This window comes from Taeniopygia guttata, chromosome 1 (genome assembly GCF_048771995.1).
Source record: "Taeniopygia guttata chromosome 1, bTaeGut7.mat, whole genome shotgun sequence".
Lineage (NCBI taxonomy): Eukaryota > Metazoa > Chordata > Aves > Passeriformes > Estrildidae > Taeniopygia > Taeniopygia guttata.
The window spans coordinates 111,759,069-111,785,946 of NC_133024.1; the positions used below are offsets into that span (position 1 = coordinate 111,759,069).

General features: G+C 39.5%; 1 protein-coding gene and 1 long non-coding RNA gene across 5 annotated transcripts in view; both read left to right on the forward strand.

The window, feature by feature from the left end:
- The window catches only part of DSCAM (DS cell adhesion molecule), a 462,695-nt gene that overhangs the window by 83,036 nt on the left and 352,781 nt on the right, over positions 1-26,878 (forward strand). The window lies entirely within an intron of this gene.
- Positions 7,057-13,750, forward strand: LOC140685092 (uncharacterized). Its single transcript, XR_012058295.1, has 2 exons — positions 7,057-11,525; positions 11,618-13,750. It is a non-coding gene; the product is annotated as an uncharacterized lncRNA (long non-coding RNA).

Below are 26,878 nucleotides of genomic sequence, written 5' to 3' on the forward strand. Positions count from 1 at the left end.
TCTATTTTCAGTCTAAGATCCAGAATCACTACCAGGCCACAGGCCCTGGTGTTTCTCTCACACTCAGCTCTTTCAGGTGCCTCCACATCAGAGCAGTGGATGACATTTAATTTTTTTTTTGTTTTCCCATCACCCTCGGACACCAATGCAGACACTCCTTGGATATAGAAAATGTTGCATTTTTAGATGTGGGGAAATGTTGTTTTGATAAATCATAAGCGTCTTTCAGCTGCTCAAAGGATATTAAATGTCACAGCCAAGCAACTCAGCATTCTCATTCTTTATTCTTTTCTTTGAGGACACACTTTGCAAACTGTGGAGGAAACAGATAATTTTCTCTAGGAATTAGGAGAGTAGAATATTGCTGTACTGCAGTGAACAATTAATGATATTTATCTCTCACATAAGGCTTTACCCTTTTCCTCTATAAATCGTTTCTGCAGGAGCAATTTATGTAGTGATATCTCCATTTTGCACCTACAGAAGGTGAGGCACTGCATGAGCACAGGGAAAATATCAAATCTGCTTTAAAGCTTTACTAGATTTGAAGTTATGTGGGCATTGGGGAGGTTCCCACTGTGCAAACTTTAGGCCATGCTTTCAAAATGTTTCTCTCACTAAATTTGTGGTTTATGTTTGATCTGTAGAGCTTTCTTAATTTTTGGTTGTTTTGGGATTTTACTTAGAATACTTTAGGACATGAAAAAGTAAAAAAAAAAATCACTTATTTTATCTTCATAATAATTTAGATTCACCTATGAATTCTGTAATATTTATCCATCTACCTAAGCATTGCAAAATGCAATACAAGCAAAACAAGGAATTATGAAAATGAAACTTAACTGAGGGAAGAGAAGGAAGCAGGCAAATTAAGGAAGCACAGATTTATATTAATTTTTGCTGTCTTCTTATTTGACTTGAAAAATGTCAAATCTGAGTTTACATAGACTTTTTTACAGATTTTTCTGTAGAAGGATCCTCAGCTCTTTGAGACCAAGGGAAGCTCCTAGGTTTTATTAGCACTGAAGAAGAATAGTTTTGTTATTCTGAAGATTAATAATGCCTTGTTTCTGATAGTTCTGGCTGCAACCTAAAACTTGTTTTAGGGAACATTAGTCTGACAGAGCCAAGCTTGAAGCAATGTAGCATATTTAAAACTTGACTTTTGGCAGGAAATGCCTCCTTACACACATTCATTATTTTATGTTTTTTTAATTACTCATAGTACCTGAAATAAGCAAGAGAGATATTACTCCAGAAGACATAAAAGAGTAATTTGCAGTCTAACAAATGTCCCTATATGTGATTTATTTCTTTTAATCAGAACTGACCTTTTGAATTGATTATCTGTGATTTACAGGAGGGCCTGTGTAAGACCAGAAACCCATGACTGAGAAGACTGAAATGACTTGCATTTCTAAAGCCAAACAATTTACAATACTAATTGAAAGAGCCACAGTAGAAACAGAAAGATGTAACCTAAAATTTTTGCAATTTGAAAACCATTCAGTGGTGATGGCTTTTTCTTTGTTTTTATCAATGGTGTTAAATATTTCTTGACATTGTGGGTGACATAAATATTGACAGGCAGTTTAGTTGAATTATTAAACTATAGATATATATGCATTTGGAAGAGCTTTAGCTTGTAAATAAAGACAATAAATCAGACTTTTCAATCAGCCTTTCACCTGTTAAACATCCTATATAAAGCTACCTTGGCTACAGGTTGAAGATCTAGCAGTGCATAGATCAGAAAATGAAATTTTTTATTGCTACAGCTGTTTGGCATTGGCCCTCAAATTCGAAGTGGATGACAGAGCTGCTCAGTTTGGGGCACTTTTTATGTTTACCTGCCTGTATGAGGAACACGTCCCTTATGTGTAGAATAAGGAGCCTTTGGGGATACTCGATAACTGAGGTAAAAATGTGTGTGTGTGTCCCTGTAGACAAGTGCAAGCCTTTTCCTCAGGAATTCCCATGACAAGACATGAAGCTCATTTCTGTGAAGTGAAATTCTGAAGCCTGTCTTGTTTCTCTCAAGTGGAAATCTCCTAGATCAGAAAACAATGCTGAACAAAACTGCCTGGTTGTGTTGGATTTTAGTCTTTGCGTACCTGGTTCTAAGCTGATTGCCTGATGTTCCTCAAAACAAGGGTTCTGTTCTCTGAGGGAAGAATATTGTTTCCTTTCAAAGAATAAAGATCTAGAACAGAAAAGAGAGAAAGACAGATTCTGCAGTGGGGCTCAACTTAGTTGGAGGTATTTTATTCCCCAAGCAGCACTGCCAGTTCCTGCTCATGGGAAATCACAACTGGGACTGTTTGTTCATGTAATTATAGAATGACTTGGGTTTGGAAGGGGCCTTAAAGATCACCCAGGTGATCTTTAGATGTCCCGTGGCAGGGACACCTTCCACTGTGCCAGGGACACCTTCCACTGTGCCAGGCCGCTCCAAGCCCCAGTGTCCAACCTGGCCTTGGGCACTGCCAGGGATCCAGGGGCAGCCACAGCTGCTCTGGGCACCCGTGCCAGGGCCTGCCCACCCTCACAGGGACAAATTTCTTCCTAATATCTGATCTGAACCTCTAAATTTTCAGTGCGCAGCCATTCCCTGTGCCCGGTCCATCCATGCCCTGGAAATTGTCTCTCTCCAGGTTTCCTGGGGCTCCTCCAGGCCCTGCAAGGCCACCCTGAGCTCAGCCCAAAGCTTCTCCTGTGCAGGGGAACAATCCCAGCTGTGCCAGCCTTTCCTCCCAGCAGAGCTGCTCCATCCCTCTGCTCATCCTGGAGCCTCCTCTGGGCTCTCTGCAGCAGCTCCAGCTCCTCCTGGGGTGGGGCAGGGCTGGGGCAGCTCTGCAGGTGGGGCCTCATCCCCTTTCCTGTTCTCCATCATGCCTGGAAGAGGCTTCCTGGAGCAGAGGCTGGACAGTGTTAAAGGAATAAAGTAGGGATTTATTCAAAAAGCCTTCAAATGATACACCTTGGGCAGTACAAGAGCCTGGCTAAGGCTACACCCAAGAGGGACCCTGGGTCACAAGTTTTCACACTTCTATAAGTTTTGATCCATTTCTATATTGGGGTAATTATCCAATTCCAGCTCCAGGTTATGCAGTTCCATCCTCCCAGTTTGCTCTCCTCAATTCGCTGCTGTTTGCACTTTTTGGGCTTGAAGCTGCAATGGCTCTTGGGCTGGAAAAGGATTGTTTTGTGTGACTAAACTGTGAGGAGAACTTGCTAACACTTTGTATGAAGTTCAGAGTTATACACTAATGCAGTACAGAACCTGGAAAATATGAAAGCTAAAACTTAAAGCATCACACACACTGTGGGATCACCCCAGGACACAGTTGGTTCATCTGTGGATTTTGTGTTATCATTGCTTGGCAAAGCCTGTAGAGAAACTCTGCTGATGTCAATTAAGGAACATGACTTTTTTTATCTATAGTTTTCTTAATCTAACAGTTTTACTTGTCTTGGTTTCATACATAATTGCTGAAAATATTGTGACTAGACAGGAATATAAAAGCAGTATAATATAATACCTGTTGACAGAACTTATTAAGACTGAAAAACAGAGGAAATCAAGTACCCTATTATGTGCCAGAGGTCACTAAAAAAGTGTATTTAAGGCTGCTGATATAAAGCAGCTCAATATTCTGTTATCTATGGATGATTTTAAAAGCAAGTTGTTCTCTAATGGAATTCCCTTTTCACTGGACTGTCACTGCTGACTGCTCTATTATGTATTCAATTACTATATCTTTATAGAAAATGACTTGTTCTATAGAATGATAGTTTAAAAAAATTGAAATTATGAATGTTTGAGAAAATGTAGCTGTTTCCCAATATACCATCTGATTTTCTCATTGTGCACTGAGGCAGTTATTGCAGTGCTCCTGCTTTATGCAAAGACATAGCCCTTTTCTTTTGCCTTAAAGATGGATAATTTCTCTTTTAGAAGGGAAGGAAACACTTGACCTCTGTAATCATTTTGTGCTGGAAAAAACAGATTCATCCAGGTTTGGATCTGCTACCACCACTTCCTCTTTCCCATGTCTGGATTCCTCCCTTTTCTTACAGTGTGCTGTATTTTAGTTTGTTAGTATCTAATATATAACCTCAATGGCAATCTCTGTGTGGCTCCCTTCTTACTAGAAATGCCAGACATTTCTTCTTTGTGTAAAAGTCATGATACTTATTTTTGTTTCGCTCAATTTCATCTAAAAAAGAGGTATCACAAAACCTCCTTGGGTGTTTAACATTTGTGTCAAAACCCTGGTTATTAATCAGAGTGAAAATGAAGAGAGTGTCCTCATCTCACAAAGCTTCTCTATAGTTTTATGGAAAATAATTCCAGTGGTATTTTCTTCCCGTGGCAAGCGTGGGGATGTGTTTTATTATTCACCTCAGTATTCTGATGAGACAAGCCAGTCTCTAGGCTCCAGCAAATGAGGCAATTGCCTAAGGCAGAGCCTGCCAGAGGGGTCTGAATGTCCTTGGCCACACTCTGTGTCCCCCAGAGCACAGGGGAGCCTTGGGGGGATTCAGCCCCATTCCACCCCCAGAGCTGGCACTGGGGATCTGCAGTGCCAGCTGCTGCTTTGTGCAGGAGCTGCTGCCTTGGTCTGGAGCAGAACCTTACAAAGAATTTTCTCCTGGCTCCACCAAGGTCCTGGTTGTTCCTTTGGGATTTCTGCTGAATATCTTTGTCCTACCCCTAAGGATGCTGCTGCATCTCTCAGCTCAACAACTGCCTGCCTTTGGGGAGGGAGCTGTCAAATCCCTCTCTGCTGAGCAGACCTTGGGAATAATTACCCCTCTAAAGGTGGAATACTCTGGGACTGTGACCTGTGGGACCTCTGTGTGGGTGTGAGCAGACAGAGGTAAGGACAAGGCAGTGGAGAGGAAGATGTATGGCAGAGTGTTCCTATTAATTGCTCCTGCTCCTCCTTGCTGCAAAAACTCTGCTTGGAGAGATGCTCCAGCAGCAGGCGACTGCACCAGAATATGAATGGGGAATGTAGAATCTTTGTGTTGCCCTTTGTAAATGGATTATTGCCTTCTGGCTGTGGTTTACTGTCACTGGTGTGCTCTGCTCGTAAGCAGAAGGTTGTGCTTTCCTAGAAATTGTCTAAAAAGGGAAAATCTCTCATCTGGATTTCAAAAGGGAGGCTGGTTGTTGGCTGGTTTTGTGCAGACAGAGCACATACAGAAGTAGATGGTGGCTTTGTGTAACGTGGTTGTCTTTGGGTTTTGCTTTTAAACAAAGCAAGCAAAATTTGGAGCATATTTCAGCGTGGAGGTCAGAGAAATGTGTGCCTTGTCTAATGATAAGCAGAGGACATCTGGTTATACCATCCATCAGCCTATTGCCTAGAGCAAGAGATATCCAAGCTTGACATGTCTGTTTTGGGAGAGGGAGGAAGGAGCAGAGAGATAACAGACTGTTTTATTAAAATGCTGCAGCTGAAGCTGTTGCTTTCCTTTGTTTTGGTTTGTTAGGCTTTGGCGTTTTATTTGTTTGCTGTTTCCCCCCCCCCAAAATCACTTTTAATTATATTTACTGTATTCACCCTTTATAGGTGCTACCCAAAAATCTGATCACCTAATAGTACCCATAGGATGAATATATTAATTACCCGAAATATTAAAATAATTTGAACATTAAGAATGTTTGGATGCTATTAAAAAGAAAAAAAAAAGTTTCTGGCATAAGTTACAGAGGATTCTAAAAGCGAGGAGTTCCTGCTTAGTAATATTAAAAAAAAAAAAAACAAAAAACCAAACCCCAAGAAGGTAAAACCCCTTTATTTGCACTCAAAGATACTGACAGTGTTCTCCTAGATTTGAAAATGGGTCAGAATATCAGTCCAGCTTGCTTATTGCTTGATTTCATAAACAAAAGATTTTTGTTGAATATGAATTCACAATATTCATGTTGTGTTGCTAATCCTAATGAAAAGAGGAATCATTGGGAATTTAAAAAAATGTTTCATAGTTCTTAAACAGTATTGTGCATTTATAAAATATGTAATTTTTTACCTTTCTGGTATTTTTCATGCAATCAGTTCATACAGATTTTTAATTCTTTTAAAACAGAAAAAGAGTACTGAACAGTCTTTCTTCTATTAATTTTTCTTAATTTTACTTTTCCTTCACAGAATAATCAGGAAAGTGCTACATTGTGACATTTCTTTCAGATTTTGCCACTTACATCCCTTATAAAGTGCTATTTTGACACCAGGAAAATCGTTTCTTGACTGGATTTTGTTTTCTCTTCAACAGAAGAATTCCTTTAGAATGGGCTTGTTGTTTTCACACCTAAATATATTTGAATGTTCCAGATCTCCTTGAATGCTCCTGATTTATTTTATGGAGTTGCAACCTGCTTTGTGTACTTTGTTTGAAAGCAAACTTGGAGGAAACTTAGGCCAGGTTGGACATTGGGGCTTGGAGCAACCTGGGACAGTGGAAGGTTCCCTGCCCATGGTTGGGGGTGGAACTGAATGATCTTCACGGTCCTTCCCAACCCAAACCATTCCATGATTGAAAACATACTTTGTTCATTTTTGTGGGAGAGTTGGTCAGAGATGGATGTCATTCGTTTGAAGAGAGATTTTATTATAAAATTATTAGTATTGAATTTTAGCTGAAAAAGCATTTCTGAATCTAAGTGAAAACTTTCCTCTGAAGTGAAAACCTTCCTCACCAAATCATGTCTAGTTCTAGACAGATGCAGTTTTGAAAATCTTGTTGTTTAAAGATAACTCATTTTTTTACAGACAAAATTTGTTTTCTGTCTGTGTCTTGGTGGTAAAGGACAAATAGAAGTTTTTACTTAGCTTTTAATAGAATTTAATAGAACTGCATCTACAATGACTGATTTGATTGTTGATAGGTAAAATAAATCTCTGACTGGGCTTTTATAGCAGCTGCATGAATAATCAAATTTCTGTTCAGTTTGGCCACAAAGCCAAGCAAACATTTATTTCTTCTTTTTTTTTTTTAAGAATATGAATCAAAAGTTGCTTTGTCCAGTTTTCCCCTGGAAAAAGCTGGAACTATTCCTGTGAGTCTCCCAGCACATTCATCACACTGAAGGAAAACCTTTGTTTGAACTATAAACTACCAGGGATTAGATTTGAACACAACTGATTGATTTTGGTATCTAACACTGAATGTTTTCCTGGATATTATACTCTTCAGAGCTGTGCTTCTTTTGCCTCATCCCCATTTGGAAATCTAATGCTCTTTTGAACCCTACATCTAATCAGGTTTCTCTGGCTCCTTAGTCTGTCTGTCTTTTTCTTTTTTTCCTCATTTTTTATAGAAGCCATGGGATTTTTCATATTTTTCCATTTGTATTGTAGTGAGCACCTTGTCAGGTGGGAGCAGTTTTATAATTGTAAATATTATGAACTCCTATTTTGCAGATGTAAAAATAAAAATAAGCTAGGACCAGAGCTAGTCTGTTTTGTGTCTATTCACCACTTGCTACTGAGACAGGGATTTATAAAATTCCCCCAAAAGATAAGTAACTTAATTTCTGGCCTTTCAAAGCTCAGTCACTGCAGTTTAAATGTAGATGTTATTATTTCTTCTATATTTAAATGAAAATTATCATTTCAGTAATAGGTGCTGTTTGGAAAGCTGGAGTTTTCTTTTTACCCAGTGTCTAAATCTGCAGAACTATTTTCTAGTAGAATCTAGTAGAAAACAAATGTTGAAATCATACAAATTAATACTCTATGTAGCTAATGAAGTCATAGGTTTTGTGATTCATATCTCATGGAAGAAGAATGATTTTCATAAAATGATGTGTTTTAAAATACACATTTCAATTTTTGTTCCCCGTTCAGGTTTAAGCCGCTGGAAATACACCTTTGGCATTTCTCAGGATGTTAATAAAGTGTTAAAACTGGACACCGAATTAAATAGAATATAGCAGTGTGTAGAGTTGTTGGTAGGTGTTTTGGAAGACTCTTAAAAATATGTAAAGCATTTATATGTGTGAAGATAAAACCCCTCCAGCTGGCAAAAACAAAAAAAAAAACCTGCAAAAAACCATGAAGAAAATCTTGCTGGAGTTTCTGCCAGTCCCTTCTGAAATAATAGGATTTATGACTGTTTCTTGCAAGCCATCTCTCTGACGTGTAGGCATTAACTGGGATTTTTTCTTCATTCAAAGGTGGGGTCTGGTGTGCAATTCTTTTCTGAAATTACCTTATCTACAATATTGTAGCGAATAATTTGTTAATTACATTCAAAATGAGGATGTTTGAGCCAAATTCATAGGAAAAGTAGCTCTAAATACTTCTCAGTTTTTGTACAGACAATCACTTTTTATGTTAATCTGCCTGGAGGATTTTCTTGAGAAGGTAAAGAAGAGCATCTTTCAAAACAAGCAAGGTGGAAATACTCCCTTAGGGGAACAAGAAATTCAGCTTGTTAACCACAGGCTAATGAAATGCAGATTTAAATCTCCCAGTACCTGTCTTTTTCTAGGACCACAAGTAACACAATGAGATTATATAGATATTTTCTACTTAAACTCATTTTCTGCTGAGAGATGGATGGATTATGGAGTTAGGATGGGATGTAACATTTATACTGGTTACTGTGGAGAAATCGAGATTAAACCTTTTGAACTATGGCCACTTGCCAAGTGGTTTTCCTTGAAATCACTTGCATAGTGACAATATTTTTCTGTCCCACCTGAAAAAATGGAAATGTCATATTGAACAATGGCAAAAAACAGATTAATCACCAGGAATGACACAGTATACCCTGTTCAACCACTGTTTCAAAATTTTTGGCTTACAAAAAGCCTGTCCCTATTTGCTACTCTTCCTGGCAAAGAAATTTGTGTTCTTTGTTCTTTTAATGTTTTGTAATCTCTGTGTTCTGTGATTTATTTGGTATTTTTTATGATAGCCATGTAACAAGAAGTGCAGCTGCTGCAGACTTTTTATCCAATATTTTAAACTCCCTACATTCCCAAAGGAATGTTAATTCTTTCCTTGGCTGCTGCTCTGGTTCTTCCATGTTGTAGGATCTGTTGATCTGTCTTTTTTGATTTTTGCTTACATTTGTGCCTCTGCACATCTTGTAGAGGCATCTCCTGGGAAACATCTTCTCTTTGTTCATGTTTTAGTCTTGAAATCAGTACTTGAACGTAGCTGTATTTTACAGATTGGTTATTTTGCTATAATTAAGCCTCATGAATATGAAGATTCATGTAGTATTCCCTTGGTGTCCTAGGAAGTTAGGTTTAGCAGTATGATTTCATTTCATCTCTCTGGAACCCATCATCATGTCACTTTTGCTAAACTGAAATATCACACTGGTTCTTAGGAAATACAGAGGATGTACTTGCCAAAATTTGGTTTTATTTTTAAGCCTAAGTAGAGAGACTTCAATAATTCTTCTCTGGAGAGCTGAGACAAAACTTGGCTGGGGGAGAGAGAGGGGGGAAATAAGGTCAATGAAAATCTTAAAATAATTTTATTTGAAAATTTATCATAATATTGACATTTAATAAAACCTCTAATTGTTGGCAGTGTAGTTTACTGAACAAAGCCATGAATAAAAAGTTTGGAAACTTGATCGTATTTTTAAGACTATCCTTGATTTTTTTGTGTGTTTGTTTTGGGGAAAGGCCCTATAGGTCCTTGCTTTTGGATTTGTTACCACCTTGTTCTCTTTTTCTATTTTTGCCCTATTTGCAAATCATTTTATGATTTTTTTTTCTTTTTTTTTTTCTTTTTTTAAACATAATTTTTTTAAGGAGGTAAAGATTTTCTGGGAAAGTACCACCTTCCATTTCATGAATTCACAGTGTGCAGTACAAAGGACACCAGTCTCAGCTGGCTTTTAGGTGCCATACATATTCTAATAACAACAAAAGTTCAAAAGTATGACCTTAAAAGTATTTCAGTATTTTCTAGATGGTGAAGTGGTTTTTAGTTTACTGATTGCAGCAGAAGAATGAGTAGAAATAAATCTAAGCAGGCTGCTCAAGGTGGGGGGGAAGACTTCTGAGTCCCAACAGAAGTCTTGCTGGACCCTCGTTAGTAATAACTCATAATGAAAATTTTATATTTTGATCTGTCGCTTTGCCTCTGTAATTGTTTGCTTTGCAATTCACTCTCCTCGTTATGTATTAGTGATTATGAGTAGCTCTGATTTGAAAATTAAAGCTTTGATTCTTCAGAAAATTTACCTCAGTCTATAGATGGCTGAAACCTGGACCATGTATTAAGATTTTATATTTAACCTTTTATAAAGCAAATTACCTCTGTGACCAAAGGCTGCTTTTAGTTGTTTTACTGAGGATGGAATTCCTCCATTCAGGTTCTGGGACATTTGGCTTTTCCAGCCAGACCTAGTGACTTCAAAATTGTACCTTCAGCAAGTGATTTTACCATCTAAAGATATCTAGATTAAAAATAGGCACTCTTTTTTTTTTTTTTTTTTTTTTTTTTTGGTCCCCTTCAATAATATTTCTGACTCAAACCCTGCTATAATTAGTTAATAGATAATTATATATAGTTCTGCATAACTTGCTGATCACTTTCATAAGTTTAATCTCGTTTATATTCAGGATATAATTCTAGCTTTCAGCAAAGTGCAATTGCGGAGTACGATAGGGAGGTCTCGTGCTAATCAGATTTATTCATTCCCTCAAAATATAGTACAGAACATTAATTTCATGCTACTTCAAAATGTATTAGCCAAATGGCAATCCCATTCTGAATCACAGAAAGGCTGATCTGGGAATAAAAAAGAAAAAGACCCTCACAAGAAAAGAAACCCATTCCCTCAAAACCCCCTGAAACCTCCAAAGATGCCAACATAATTTTCAGTTTTATGGAACATACGCCTTGTCTGAAAATTTGATCTTGACTTTTTTCTCCCTTATTTTTTGAAGACTCAGAAAATATATTAGAGAAGGAGTACTGTGATAATGGACTGTAACATTAAGTAATTGACTTACTGTCATGAAAGTAATTAAAAACATTTATCAGCATACAAAAACTGCACGGAACTTTATTAAACAGATTGCAAAAACAACCCCCAGGTCACACGGGATACCTCAAAAACGATGTGTTCTGTGGGTCCCTTCTTGGCTTCTTGGCTTAGTCAATATTTTTTTCTACCATCCAGAAGAAAACATGAAATGATCCTTGTCAAATTGCTCAAGGGGCTGAATGTCAGGCAGTGAAGAAATCTTGCCCTCAGAGGGTGGCACTTGGTCACACAGGACAGGCTGGGCACAAGAATTACCCTAAAAAAAGGAATGCTCTTGGTTGAAAGGAATGACAAAAGTCAGAGGGTCTGCAAAAGAAACAGAGTTTTATGACTGAATTACACACTTGGCAATGAAATTGGTGTGTTGCTCCCTGATTTCTTGCTATAAGCACACAGGTTTAGGTAAAGGGAAAAGAGAGAGAAAAATATGAATTATAGAGCAGGATGGAGAGAAAGGGAGAAAAAGAGGTCACCAGTATTAATCCAGTGTCCAGGTTTGGGTAAAAGGAAAAGTGAGAGGAAAAATATGAATTATAGAGGGGAGAGAGAGAAAGCAAAGGCTCACCAATGTTAATCCAGTTAACAGGTTTGGGTGAAGGGAAAAGTGAGAGGAAAATATGAATTATAGAGGAGAGAGAGAGAAAGCAAAGGCTCACCAGTGTTAATCCAGTGTCCAGGTTTGGGTAAAAGGAAAAGTGAGAGGAAAATATGAATTATAGAGGGGAGATAGAAAGCAAAGGCTCAGCAGTGTTAATCCAGTGTCCAGGGTCTTGGGATGCACGTGCTCCCAGGCTTTGTTTCATGTGACAGATAAGTTGTCCCTGCCTCGGAGATAAAGTTCTTGCTTTCCATGCAAATTAGTTCTCATGCACAGTCTGTTCTTCCAGACCTTTCTAGAAATGGGATAGAGCCCTTTGGGAGTTTTTGGTGGTCTTGACGCCCCTCCCAAAATCCACACCCACTTTTCAACCTGCTCTTGCACTGTGCTGTGTTGTGCTGATCTCCAGGAGCCAAAACAAGGAGTTTTGTCACAGAAAAGCGCTGTCCTAGCTCTGAATGGCCCCATCTCCAGCCACACCCTGCTCTTCCCCACAGTGTTCTCACCAACAATCCTGTTAGGAACCATGGATGGAATGGGGTCTCCCTTGGAACGTGCTCTGGGATCGTGTGGCTGCAGCCTGCCCTGCACTGGTGTGCTGAGACCATTGAACTGCCATGGGATTAAGTGAATATTAACTAGAGTTGAAGAGAAGATAAAATTTTGCTTTTAGCTTTGGTAAGACAAGCAGAAATTCTGTATTCCAGGGGCAAGTCTAGAAAATGGTCTGGGTTCTGGAAAAACCATCCCAAAGTGAAGACTGTAGGAGTTTACTCTCCAGCTTCTTACTGAACATCTAGGCAGAAATTATTTATTCCCAGCTGACATGGCTGGAGGGACTGTGGTGATACAACTGAAGCTCCTTAGCATGACAGGAGGAATAAATACAAGGTTTTCACAACAAAAACAATCCTTTAACAATTAGTGTTTACCTCAAGGTGCAGTGACTTGCAGAAAGATGTTCTGCAGCACAGCCAGAAATGATTAGCTTCGATCAGTGGAGAAGGTTATGAGCTGTGATGATACAGATGATTATTTCTCTTTAGAGCTGCGTCTCTTTAAAAGCAAATTAAAAAGAATTCCGGAGTTGTGTGAGCGCTGTCCAGGGTACTGAACACGAGAGCTTTCTTCTGTCACTAAAATGCTGTTCAAGATTTTTAAATATGTCAGCTTAAAATTGGAAAAATACATTGAAAATGGTATTAATGATAGCTGTGTTCTCCTCCCACAGATGAATTTATTTACTTCTGGGAATGTTTTGTTCATTGTGGGATATCCCCACCCTTCCCAAATCCCCTTTCCACATTTCTCCATGAGTTGAAGTATTTAGTTCTGTGTAACCATTTGTCTATTCATTGGCCAGGCATGGAAAAATTTCATATAAATTGTGTTAAAAAAATTAATTTATAAATAATAACTCTGACCTAGAGTGACCAGCTTTTCAAGGGCTACTTTTGATATATTATCCATGCCAACTGCAAAAAAAAAAAAAAAAAGCTTTGTAGAGATTAGATAATCCAATGTGTCAGTTCATAACAAAAATAGGGGTTTTTTTGTGATGTGCACCAGTGTTCTGGAGGGGTGGGGCTGAGATTTTTCCCCTCATTCTGCTTTTCTGATGGTAAATTCTAAATTTCAGATGTGCTGCCTGCTTCTGAAATATCCTTTTCAGACAGAGATTCCTGCATGCAAGCTGCAATTCAGGATTAACTCTGCAGAGTGATACAGTATTCATGGGTTGTCCCATCCAACAGCTAATTATCCCTGTCTTTGGAAAGTAATAATTTTGTTCTTTTGAGATATATTTGTGAAAAAACGTTCTGTTGCTGAGTTGTGACCAAACATGTTCCACACTGCTCATATTTGCCTTTTCACTTTGTTATTTCTCTTTGTCTCGGGAAGTCACAACATCTGAGAGCCCAGAGAAGGTCATGGTCTGTACTTGTGTCAGGCTTGACTGTAATTCCATGCTTCATTCTTGACTTTTCTTTACCCTGAGGACAGGCAGGCAGAAAGACCATATTTAATATATTTAATATCACAATTAACTCTCCTAAAGCAATCATGCTGAAAAAAAAAAAAAAAGAGAGAGAAAAAAAGGAAAAAAGAAAAAGGGAAAAAGGGAAAAAGGGAAAAGGGGAAAAAGGGAAAAAGGGAAAAAGGGAAAAAGGGAAAAAAGGGAAAAAGGGAAAAAGGGAAAAAGGGAAAAAGGGAAAAAGGGAAGAAGGGAAGGGAAGGGAAGGGAAGGGAAGGGAAGGGAAGGGAAGGGAAGGGAAGGGAAGGGAAGGGAAGGGAAGGGAAGGGAAGGGAAGGGAAGGGAAGGGAAGGGAAGGGAAGGGAAGGGAAGGGAAGGGAAGGGAAGGGAAGGGAAGGGAAGGGAAGGGAAGGGAAGGGAAGGGAAGGGAAGGGAAGGGAAGAAAAAAGAAAAGATACAGACAATTGGGTGGCAATATTGCAAAAATAAACTACCCTGCTCTCTGAAAAGTGTGTGGAGGGAGCTGCAGGAATTGCTCAGGCCATCTTTTTGCAGTGAAGTACATAATAATGCAATTTAGTTCAATCTTGTCAGCTTGAGGAGGTATTAAAGAAATCATGAATTGTTTGACAGCCCAGGGACTGATGGAAAAAGTGACAATCACTTTTTGCTCAGTGCACATCACAGGGTGCCCAGAAACTTTTTGGAAAATAGAAACGCAGAGATGTCAGTGGATTGTGGTGCTGAAGGGATTGGTGGCATCAGTGGGGTATAAAGTAGAAAAAAGCCTGTTAAAAAATGAAAATTATTTAAAACAAGCCCAAAACAATGGGGTTTTTGTGATCAACAGCATGAGAACAACATGCACTGACCTGAGGTTGATCTAACTGCCTTGGACAGTCAGTATTTGTGGATGCAGTTTGGAATAGCAGCAAAATTAATAAATAGATTGAATTCATAGCTGCTGAACTTTTGAACCTATAGCTTAATGGAGATATTTTCCATGTGTCACAAATGGTTACTGGTTTGTTTTTGTGATTTTAGTGTTGTTTTGTTTGTTGCTGCTGTTTAGTTGGGTTTTTGGGGAGGTTTTTTACGGTGATGCTTTAAAGAATGAAGAATTTCTCCTGAAAGAATAAGGAAATGGAACATGATTGTTGCAAATTGCAGCTCTGTAATTTTGATAGAATTATTTTGAGGGATTTTGTTTTTCCAGTTAACCATTTAGTCCAGTGACATAATTTAGGTCCAGAACTTTACATATTTCCTGATATTTATTAAATTCAGCATGCAAAAGTGAGATCTGTTATGAACTTGGGATTTGAAAGTAACACTTTGCCTCACCTCATGTATGTAGATTATGCTATTTTCCCTCTTTCTTGGACAGAAAGGGGCAAAGTTTACTCACATAGACCTAAACAGAAGAGTTGGATAAGAAGGCTTGCTATAGCATGGAGACAGCTTAGCTCTTCTAAAAATAAAATTTAGGCTGGGGAGGGGAATAGATCACAAACCAAAAGCAGATACTGTTGTGGAATTTTCCAATGTATTTGAAATCTATTTGGATGGGACTAGAAAGCTTTTACAGACATTTTGCAGCACCTCTGATCAGGCAACAGAAAGCAGTTTTCCTTTCTTCAGTTCCTTCCCAAGCACATCTCCAGTGTGACACATCCCCAGCACATTGCCCTGGAGTTTGGAACTGAACAGCTCCTATGGTGTGGTTACAACCCTAACAAATCTCTGCAGTGCACTAAGGAGCATTTTTTGCTCAGTGTTGGGATTGCATAATTAACTCTCAAAAACCTGAAGGGGCTGCACAGCCTCTAAACAAAATGGATCCTCATTCAGTTTATATTCACCATGCCAAACCTTTTTGTCATTGCATTACCAATTAAAAACATGAGGTCACTATGATATGAGCTTTGCATTTGCTTGTAGACCTGAATTTAAACTGCTGTCCTTGAACTGCCTGCAGATATTCCTGTGTTAAGAGTATAAATACAAAATATAAAGTCTAAGATGGAAGTTCATGTGGGCTGATGGGGATTTATAGCCTTGACTTTATAGGTTCAGATGACAAATCTTCTGTTCTTCAGAGAGCACAACTGAAATCATAACTCCATCTAATGTCTCATGACATTTTTGGTAAGATATAAACTTGGTAAGGCCTGATGGCGCTGAGGGTGGTGACAACAGCTCATGGGCCACTGAAATTTGGGGTAGTGGCCTGTGGCTCCTATCTGCCACTGTCAGGGGACTGGCACAGAGGAGATTTTAAGATGGAAAAGGAATAAAGAGGATGCTAAGGATGAAGAGGGAGGTGTAACAGCCAGGTGGGAGGAAACATCCTGTGACTGCTTTGGAGTGTGCAATGGGAAGGGGATAAAGTGCATGGGGTAAAGAATTGGCTTTGAAACGCTTGGGAAGAAATATCAGGATGGTGCAGACAGAATAAAATGTTGGAAGTTCTAGTAGAGAACAGGGCTTGGGTGTCCTTGTATTTACATATGTAGTACTAGGTCCTTTCTATTTCACCTTTTCTGTGTCTGGGATAATAGGATCACAAATAATTGTGCCTGATGGGATTTTAATGGGAACAGGTTTTTTGTGAGCAGTTTAACAGATCTCTTATTTGTACCTTGGTATTTCTGGGAAGTCAACCAGATTCACTCTTGCTGACAAATACTTACATAAATTCACTCATAAATCCACCACACTTCTATTTTCTGCCATCAGTTCAGTCAGTGTGTGTTATTTACCTGATAGTCAGCCCTTTTTTTTTTTTTTTCCTTCACTTAACCTTGTCTGTCTTGCTCAACTCTTTCCATATGAAATAAATTTGAAAGCTCATTTATTCTGTACTGGATAGGGAGTACAAGGAGGCTCCTGTTCTATGCATCATCCAAATTCTTTTTATTAAATCAGCCACATACACCAATAATCAAAAGAAAGACAATTTTCCAATTCTGTGGGCTGCTCAGCTGAGTCCTCAACTATATAATCCAGTCTCTGTGTTCAATTTCCCAAGCACTCATTTCCTTTGAAGCTCACAATCCTTTCCCAGCTTTGCATCTTTATCTGATGTCAACCTTTCTGCTTATCCACAGCCCTGTATAAAATATGGAATACACTTTGCCCTTTCAAATGGAGTTGGTTTAGCTTGGCTGTCTCAGTGTTTCTTTAGCCACATATTCATTTTTATCCAGACATGTCATATTTACCAGGTAAGCATTAACAAGCCATCATTTCCAAATGATGGACAGGGAACATTGTGAGTAATTTAGAAATACCAGACAATTAGCTTCTGTGTGGCTTTGCTGAATCAAGAATAATCCCTTGCTTTGTTTTTTTCTGTTAAGGCCTGAAAAAGGTTTGATACCTCAATGACTTGATGTGCTTTTAATCTGGTCTGTGCTTTCAAATTTAGTTATGGTATTTTTGTTTTAATTGCAACTTTGCCAATTCAATTTCTAGCACCTTAACCCATGTAGAATAATCTTTGCTCTTTCACCCCTTGTCCCCCAAATTAGCTCATCTGTGACAGCTGATGAGTTTTGGCAACAAAGCTGTGAAGCCACTAACAAAAGCTGTGGTTATGAACATTTCTAAAGCATCCCTGTACAAAGACTCTGTGAAATCAGAGTTTTTAAATCTCAGTTTGAGCATGACTCTGACCTTGCCTTCCAACTCTTCTGCACAGAAAGTGTGACTGAAATTCTGTTTGTGCTCACCAGGGGTATTTGTTCAGCCACAATTATTCTGTTTTAACCTTGAAGAACAAATGAGCTAAATATATATCTATAGATCTATATAGATATTTTCATAAAAATCTCCATGAAAAAAACTTCTGGTGATAATTTCGTTTTCTTTTCTGAGACAGGGCTCATAATTCAGTCTTGATAGGCAGCAAATGAATCAGCAAAAAACCTTTTTTGGCTCTTCCTGGAATAGATGCTGCCTCTGTGACAAAGGGCCTTGGCTTATTTAATCAGGCTGGAAAGTTCACTCCTCAGGTTGCTTTTTGGACTCCAGGGCAGAAATGAGGAGTTATTTTTCTTTATTTAAGAACACTTCTACTCATAATCCCACCAAAACAATGACCTTTAATGCTCAGCTCTATTTCTTAGCAGTGTAATGCTGATGGCAGGGAGAATGTACCAAGAGTCATCCCTGGGTTCAGATCAGCTCAAAACTGAGTTCAGCTCCTGAATTTTCCACTGCTCCTCTCTCTGACCTTTAGAAAAGGAATTAAAATACGGGACACAAGTGCATTTGTGACCCCCAACTGCTTTGAAAACCTTGCTGAGTGCCAGCCTCTATCTCTCAGGTACAAGGTAGGAGGATGTTTCTGGAAGTGTTGGCCACCACCCCGTGGCTGATTTCTCCTTGGGGTCTCTGCCTGCTCCGGTCAGGAATGTTCTACCTACTAATAAGTGAAATGAAAAATGCCTCTGTTCTACTTTTTTTTTTTTTTCCTGTGTCTAATAATTTCTTTTACTTTTCTCACAGCAGCCAGGGGAATGAAATGTGACAGTGGACCAGTTCATAATGAAGCAAGTTTTTCAAAATAGCTGAGATTTTAGCTTTCTTTTTTTTTTTTTCCTCAGAGAATGGCATGTTAAAATGCTAGTAGCTGGCTGAAAAGTGTAAGCAGTGTATTTGTCAGAAATTTCTGCAGGAACCTGACAGAACAATAGTGCAAAATGAGACACAGTACAATTAGTAACATCAATAACTTTATATTCACTGTTCTGGTGGTGTCTGGTTTAGAGCAGCTGTTACAAGAGTAGCTGCTCTAAACCAGACCATAGCTGCTCTAAACTATTGTTCTGTCAGGTTCCTGCAGAAATTTCTGACAAATACACTGCTTACACTGCCTTGGCAAGGCAGCATCTGTTCAGTTTAACATTCACCTTCATCCAGCCACCTTACTGGTAAAATGATATATTTTCTTTAGTAATTTTTCCTGCTCCCAATTCTTTTTGTGTGACACCTATTAATATAACCTGTGCCTTTTTCAAAATGTACCCATGGAGAAATTTTGCAGGCCATAAAACAGACACATCCATTGCTATCTTCATCACTGTTTATCACCTATTTGTTCCTTACCATTATCAAGGCTCTAGGTGGAAGGCAAAATGGGGGAAAAATATTAAAAAAAAGTCAAGGGAAGCAAGTAGATTAATACTTTATGAAGGAAAGCCTATTAAGTGGTTATACTTGGTGAAAATTTGTTTTCAATTTGTCTATCAGAAACTTTCATTGTATTGAAAAATCTAGGGTTAAAAGGAAACTTTCCTTTGCTAAACTTCCCTCCCCCTCAGCAGTGACACAGTCCCTGTAAAACTTATTTTTCGGGGGGTTTGTTTTTCTCCTTGGCTTCACTTTGCACTGCATTTCTAAATGTGAATCTTCTAGAGAAGCCGTAGAATGAGCTGGCAAGTATTTTAACTTAGTGCCTTTTGTTAATAAAAATGGCAGCCTACTGGTGGAGCTGTGCTGAGTAACTGGCCTGGGGTGGGTAGGACTGGTTGGGCAGCAAGTGGCTGTGAGGAAGTGGAAATGTTCTCCCATTCTCTCTCTTGAGCTCCAAGGATGCTCTGCAGTGGTCAGTGCTCAAGGGAAAGGATGATGGGAACAGGTAAACCCCAGGATTTCTCTGTGTAGTGTAAGGGAGATAAATTATCTGTGAAGGCATGGAGGAAAGAAGTTATATCAGCTCAGTAGGGCAGGTATGTGACTTTTCTTTCTAAGTCTGGAGATGGAACAAAGTTGTAAATGTCCTCTGACTTCAGTGGGGCCATTATTTCATCCTATTTTTGTTAGTTAAACGTTGCTATTGATTTACAATGAGGTCACTTGAACCTTGGGCTAATTAAACTCTGTGCTATTAGTTGCCCTTCACTCATATACACACTTCAGCTGAAAGGAGTTGGCTTCCTTGAGGGGGAATAAACCCAAAAAATAGAAGATATATTTATCCAGAAAAGTTGTGGCTGCCACTCGCCAGGAAGTGTCCAAGGGCAGGTTGGGCACTGGGGCTTGGAGCACCCTGGGATAGTGAAAGGTGTCCCTGGCCATGGCAGGGATGGCACTGAATGAGCTTTAAGGTCCTTTCCAGCCCAGATCATTCCATGATTCTGTGATTTTTCTATCTGGAGTAACAAATAGGATTCAGCTCAGCTGTCTTTCCACTTCATCTTCCAGCAGTATTCCTGATATTACCTACTTCTTAAAATACAACAGAAGTATTTAGATGTATTAGTGCAAGAAATGCTGCAGACCCATGCAGCACAGTGTGAGTCTAAAGCTGCTGAAGCCCTTTACGGACCAGCTTCTAAAATGTGTGTTGAAATATTCAGGGCTAAGGCAGATATTTGTGATGGTCAACAGAATTTTTTAGAAGTTGAGAGTAACAGTAATGAACCTCTTTTTTCTGTAAAACAAAACTGAAGGGATTGTTGCAGCACTTTCAGTTATGTTCTGGTTCTGAAGTAAAGTGTCTTCTTCAGTCCCTCTGCATAATATGGGAGAAACAAACACAACAGAATGACATTTTCCTCAAACAGCAAGGCATTCCAAAGTTTTACCAAGATGTCCAAGGAGTTTATGACTTTCTTCACAAAGGAAGAAATGCTTCTCTTTTATATTAATGATAATTAAGTGCTGGTTTGGGTTGCAGGAGGCCTTTAAAGTGTGACCTCCCTGCCAGGGGCAGGGGCATCTTTCACTAGACCGAGTTTTGATACTTTTTGAAAGCTCCCCTAGAGCAGAGGCTGGACAGAGCTACAGAATAAAGCAGGGATTTATTAAAGGATCTCCTCCATGGATCCACCTTGGGCAGCACCAGAGCCCAGCCAGGGCTGCACCCAAATGAACCAAAATGGCCCCAAAATGCACGAGCGCTCCCGGGGGCTCTCCCTGGGATCAGTTCTGCTCCATTGGCACCTTGGAGTTCATTGTCCCATTCCAGCTTTAGCCCAGGCAGTCCCACCCTGCTTGTTTTTCTCTCTCCAGCCCATGGTGTTTGTGCTCCTGGGCTGAGATTTGGATCATTTGTCCTTGGTGCCCAGCTGGAGCAGGAATTGTTTTGTCTCCCTGCTCTGTGCACAGAGCTCACCATCTCATAATATGAACCCCAGACTCACAGACTAAAGCAGCACAGAATCTGAAAAATGTAAAAGGTAAAACCTGAGGTATCACTTTCTCCAGACCCCATCCAGCCTGTTTTTTTGAATGCTTCCAGGTATGGGACCGCCACAGCTTCTCTGCATAATCTCTTTCAGTATCTCACCACTCTTACAGTAAAAAAAAATAATTATTTGTTAGGTCCACTCTAGAGCTACCCTCTTTCAGTTTTAAATTGTTGCTTCTTGCTCTCTACAAGTCCTGGTAGAAAGTCTCCATGTTTTTATAAGCCTCCTGCACCTTGCAGACTTAGAAGCAATAATGTTTCCCCAAAGCCTTCTCTCCTCCGTATTGAGCCACCCCAACTATCTCTACCTTTCGTCACAGGAAAGGTGCTCCAACATTCTGACCATTTTTGTGGTCCCCCTCTGGACCCAACCCAACAGGTTCGTGCTATTCTTATTCTGGGCACCCCAGAACTGGATACAGACTGAAGTGGAAGAGGAAAATCATCTCTCTTGACTTGCAAGAGGTCATGTAACCCAGGATACAGTTGGCTTTCTGGCTGGAAGAGCACATTGCTGACTCATGCCTCGTTTTAATATAAAGAGGATAAACTAAGCAGACCTCACCAACCAGATCTATCTTAGCACCCAGAGAAGTGCTGAGGAAAAGTTGAGCTTCTCTACCAAAAGATTTTTAATAATCACCATTGTTTATAAAATGCACAAGTAACTGTGGGATGCTTTTTTTCTTGTTCACTTCATTTTAATTTTGAGAGGAGAACCCTTAGGACAGAGTCCTCATGAATAGTGATTAATAAAGTTGACAAAGCACATTAAAAAACAACCCATTTATGGAGTTGCCTTGGATCGATGTCTGATAGAAGTTGGCTGTGAAATTACCCTGGTTGTCTGCCTCTTTAATACCTGGAGAAATTATTTCACTTAAAGCTGAGTCAGAAGAGGGAAAGGGAATATATGCTTTAATATTGGAGCAACAATTTGTTTCGTTTGCTCAGCAAAGAAGTTGCTGTTCTAGCACAGTCAGCAAGAACCAGTTCATAAATACTTGCTCCGAGTCCGTGTGGGTTTTGCTTGGAAGAGTAAAAGGAAATTTAATTTTGTTGTGCTTCTGCTGAAGGGTTAACCTACTTTGTAAGTGCTAATTCATCCATGACCTCTTGTTTTCTCTGGTCCTGCTTCTCTGCCTAAGAAAATACTCTTCACTCAGGTTTTCATGCTATTTAAAGCACTTCTCCATATATTTGGGTTTAAGATAAGCAATCACATTTTGAATGTTGTTTTAGGAAGAATTTTTGAATGGAAAGGGTTGTTAAGCATTGGAAGGAGCTGCCCAGGGAGGTTTGGAGTCTCCATCCCTGGAGGTGCCCAAGGAAGGGCTGGAGGTGGCACTCAGAGCTCTGGGCTGGGGACAAGGTGGGGACTGGGGACAGCTTGGGCTCCATGGGCTGGGAGAGCTTTGCCAATATTAATAATTCTTTGATTCTGTTTGTCAGGGAACAATATTGGGTCCTCAAAGATTGTTAAACTTTTTTCTTAAAGGTTGTTTAACTGTTTGTGATGGTGCAGCTGTAAAGTGTGACAGGAACTTCTATAACAAGTGAAGTTGAGGGATTTTTCACTTTTTTAAAGCTGAAATACACTGGATATTTTTCAAATTCTTGCAAGGGAAAGAGACAGAGTCTGATTATTTCTCACGAGTTTATGTATCAGCTAGGTTCAATCTGTTTGCATATTTATTAATCTATTTATTTATTTATTTTCTATCCAGTGGGATTCTTTGATTAGAGTTGTAGATGGAATGGAATTAAAACAAATTTGTTTTAGGCACCTTTTTTCTTTCAAAACAAACATAAAATGATCTCCATTAAACTATTCTGTGTCACTTGGTGGATCGCAATACCAGAACATAAATTTCATTTATTCTTATGCAACCCAGATGCAAGAACTGAGCAGCCCAAATTTCATGCAACTCAAAACAAAAACTGCTCCAGAATAAAATTTTAACTTTGTTCCATGACCCAATGCTATTGTTGCAAAATGTTTTACTAAGACTTAGTGTTGCCATATACATACATACATACATACATATATATATATGTATATGTATATATATATATATATATATATATATATATATATATGTACAATTCCATCCTACTTTTGCCATTTTTAAAATAAAAATAAACCCCTCTGGTCAGAACAGGTAACTCCTTATGGACTTCTAATGTTCACATTTATCCTCCAGGACATAAGTGGGATATTCTAAAAATTGCTCTGAAAGCCATCCAGGAGTACTATTCAAATGTTATATAACATGTAATTAATAATGCAGGCTCCTGTGGAGACCCTGGTGAAGCAGAGTTCTGATGCTCTGAGAATCTCCATTTACAAAACTATTACATAGTGGAGCAGAATAGAAATTAGAGTTATGATATGTTAAAAAACTAGGTGAGAGGTGCCTTTGAGTTCTGCAAAGTAAGTTTATCATACTTATTTCAGGTTTATTGAATGCTATGTACAGGACTCAATTATTACAGTACACTTATAAAAATTGTCATTTTTCTTTAACTCTCCCTGTTTAGATCAAATGAACAGTGTCCAAAATCTGTGCTTATGTTTGGTGTCCTGGTGAAAAACCTTAATTAGGGGGAAAAAATAAAAGATTCAAGCAAATTTCACAAGACAGTTCTTTTCACCCCTCTGTGGAATGTATCTGTGTTATCAAAGTACCTTGGTACTGATAAAATGCAACAAGGAAATGGAGCCCAGCTAGGAGTGTGCAGATGCTTGAGTTTGCCATGCTTAGTGCCAAGGTTAAGCCCCAGCTTTGAAATTTTCCACACTTATATGCACATTAATCATCTAACTAGGAAAATCCTTAGGAGCCAAAGATGGAGAGTGCCAGGTGTAATTAGGCATGGGTAATTAAATATCATTAACAGCACAGCTTTACAACGAGACAGAAATTCTCTTTCTTCTGTCACCATGAGGAAAGTGCTGTTTTCCAAATTTTATTGAAAATGAGAAATGTGAAACTGCCAGTGGTTTTATTTTATTTCTTTTAGAGCACAGCTAAAGGGAAATTATGATTTATTATGAATTGTGAGTTAATATAAATTTAAGATACAAAAAGAGAGCGATTATGAATTTAAGACATAAAAAGAGAGTGCTATATCTCGTGGTTGCCAGGAGTGTGCTCCCAAGTGTTCAGGGAGTGAATAATATTGCAAGGACGATTTCCAGCTGCTCTTTGCTGGGCAGAAGCTTGACTTGGTGTAGAGTCCCAGCTCTGTTGGATCACGTTTGTTCCAACTTCAGAAATTACAAAAAACCAGCTGGTTTCCAGTTCCCCACCTACTTGAAATTGCCTTCCAACATAAGGCTGGATAAATATAGCTTAGACAAAGGCTGGACATGAGCTGGTAATGTGTGTTTGCAGCCCAGAAAGCAAATTGTGTCCTGGGCTCATCCCCAGTGGGGACCACAGGAAAGGAGGAAATTCTGTCCAGAATTCTGAGCCAGAGGAGGCTCCAGGATGAGCAGAGGGATGGAGCAGCTCTGCTGGGAGGAAAGGCTGGCACAGCTGGGATTGTTCCCCTGCACAGGAGAAGCTTTGGGCTGAGCTCAGGGTGGCCTTGAAGGGCCTGGAGGAGCCCCAGGAAACCTGGAGAGAGACAATTTCCAGGGCATGGAGGGACAGGGCACAGGGAATGGCTTCACACTGACAGAGAGTGGGATTAGATGGGATATTATTAAAATATTCTTCCCTGTGAGGTTTATGAGGCCCTGGCATGAGTTGCCCAGAGAAGATGTGGCTGCTCCATCCCTGTAAATGTCCAAAACCAGGTTAAGTGAAACTTTGAGCAGCTTGGGACAGTGGAAGGTGTCCCTGTCCATGGCAGAGGTTTTGGAGTCAGGTGATCTTTAAGCTGCCTTTCAATACAGGCCATTCCATTTTTCTTTTCTTTCTATGACTCTGTGATTGATGTTACACCTATTTTCGTTTAGAAATTTCCACAGCAGCTCCATAAGTAGGAATTGCCTCGTGCACAACAGCATCAATGACTTGCAGAATATTTTGCTACTTAATTTGAAGTGCTCTGTTACTGCACACTCTTTGCTCTCTCAGCCATTTTTCCTGCTTTCCATTTATTTGCCATTACTATTTTGTTGCTTTCTGCTGCTGCAACAATCAAAGCCTCTGTCTTGTTCTTGTAATGATAGTGTTTTTTACTCCCCATCATCTCTACCTCCAGGGTGTGTAGAGCCTCTGTTTGGTTTTCCAACTGGCAGTGTAGAAGAAGCATCCACTGCTTGTTATTCTGGAGAAAAACTTCAAGCTATAACTAAAGAGCACTCAGAAAAGTCATAAAAATAATATACATTCAAAGACTTTTTTTTTTTTTTTGGCAAGGAAACCTATTTCAGAGCTACTGGATGTTTCAGGCCTTGAAAAAGCTGCTTCATGTGATGCCTTGTGCTGTAGAGTTCATTGATGTTCAATTGTGGCATAAGAGAGAACATTTATTTAGTGTTGCTGAGAAAACCATTGGCTGTGAGTTGTGAAAGGAGAGGTGGATACAGTGCCTGGCAGCTTTGTTCCAGGTAAAAAGGCTGGCAGTGGGAAAACTTTCTCAATCATAAGGTTGTCCTTTCCAACCTGACTAATACAGGATTTATGAGTCATGCCAAAATTTTGTTGCCCTAAAGATGCTACCATAAAGCCAGGAAACTTTTCCAAGGTATTACATAAATGTGAGATTATCCACTGCTGTCTCATGTGAAGTTTACAGCCAGATTTCATAACAGGACTGGTTTGGATTTTCCTAGGACTTCATTAGCATTATTGTTCCTTCAAGTGGTATTAGGTTATGTGCATAAGTGAATTTAAATCAATTTATCAGTGATGCACCCCATCCCCAACATTCAAATCCTTTTTCTCACCAAGCTCCAGAAGGTGCAGCCTGATTTTAATGAAGGTTTAAACAGAAAGCATGTTCATCTTGGAGAAAATGGGGGAAGAAATGGCTGTATCACTTTAAGGATGTAAAAATGAAAAGGCTGTTCTTTTCTTTCGTATTTTTCCTAGCCTGTAATTATTCCTAATCAAACTACAACAAACAGTAAACACTAAAAATGAAATAAACGCAGTGACAGTTTGCCAATAACGAGCAGAAAATGTTCCATCTGTCTAGCAGTGAGTAAAATGTGTGTAATTACTGCTCATTTTTCTTCTAATTGCTGAGTTATTAGTTTAAAGCTTACGCACAACTGGTGAACAGTGCCGACTACCCATTCTCTAATTACAGCCCCTGCTTTGCTGTGCTTGAAATCAAGAAAAGCCAAAAGCAGAAAATTTGCATTTTAAAAGAGTTGTATGAATTAACCCCTCTGGTAAGAGCATCTTTTCAGTTTTGGCATCACAGGTCAGCCCCTTGCCTGACGGATTCAGTGTCTACTTCTATCAGCTGGAGATTCCTGTCTCAGTGGGGTTATCATCTCTTTTGTTTTTTCCCTTATTTTTTCTGAGCCTACATTATAATTTCTAATTTAAAGAAGGTTAACGAATGCTCTGAAGTGGGTGGTAGGTCAAGGGAAGTAATTCCTATGAGGAAGCAAAGGTCATGACAGCCATAAGTTAGTAAACTTTCCTCACTTTGTGCTCCTTCTTCGTTATCTGATTATCTCCGAGTGGGGCAGATGAGGGTCTGTCTGTGCTTCACCCTGCTCTTTAGCACAGAGGGAGCTGAGCCACCTTTCTCTGTCCTCCTCAGGCTCTCTTGGAGCCAGACTGTGCCTGGGGTGACAGAGAGGTGGTTGCACATCTTGTGTTCAGTCTCTGTTTGGTGTCAGAATCCATCCCTTCGCAGGGGATCCATCCCTTGGGGTCATCAGAGGATCACAGGATGGCTTGTGTTGGAAGGATCATCTGATTCCAAACCCCCTGCCATGGCAGGGACACCTTCCACTGTCCCAGGCTGCTCCAAGCCCAGTGTCCAACCTGGCCTTGGGCACTGCCAGGGATCCAGGGGCAGCCACAGCTGCTCTGGGAATTCCATCCCAGCTCCTGCCCACCCTGCCAGTGAACAATTTCTACCTAAGATCTGACCTAACCCT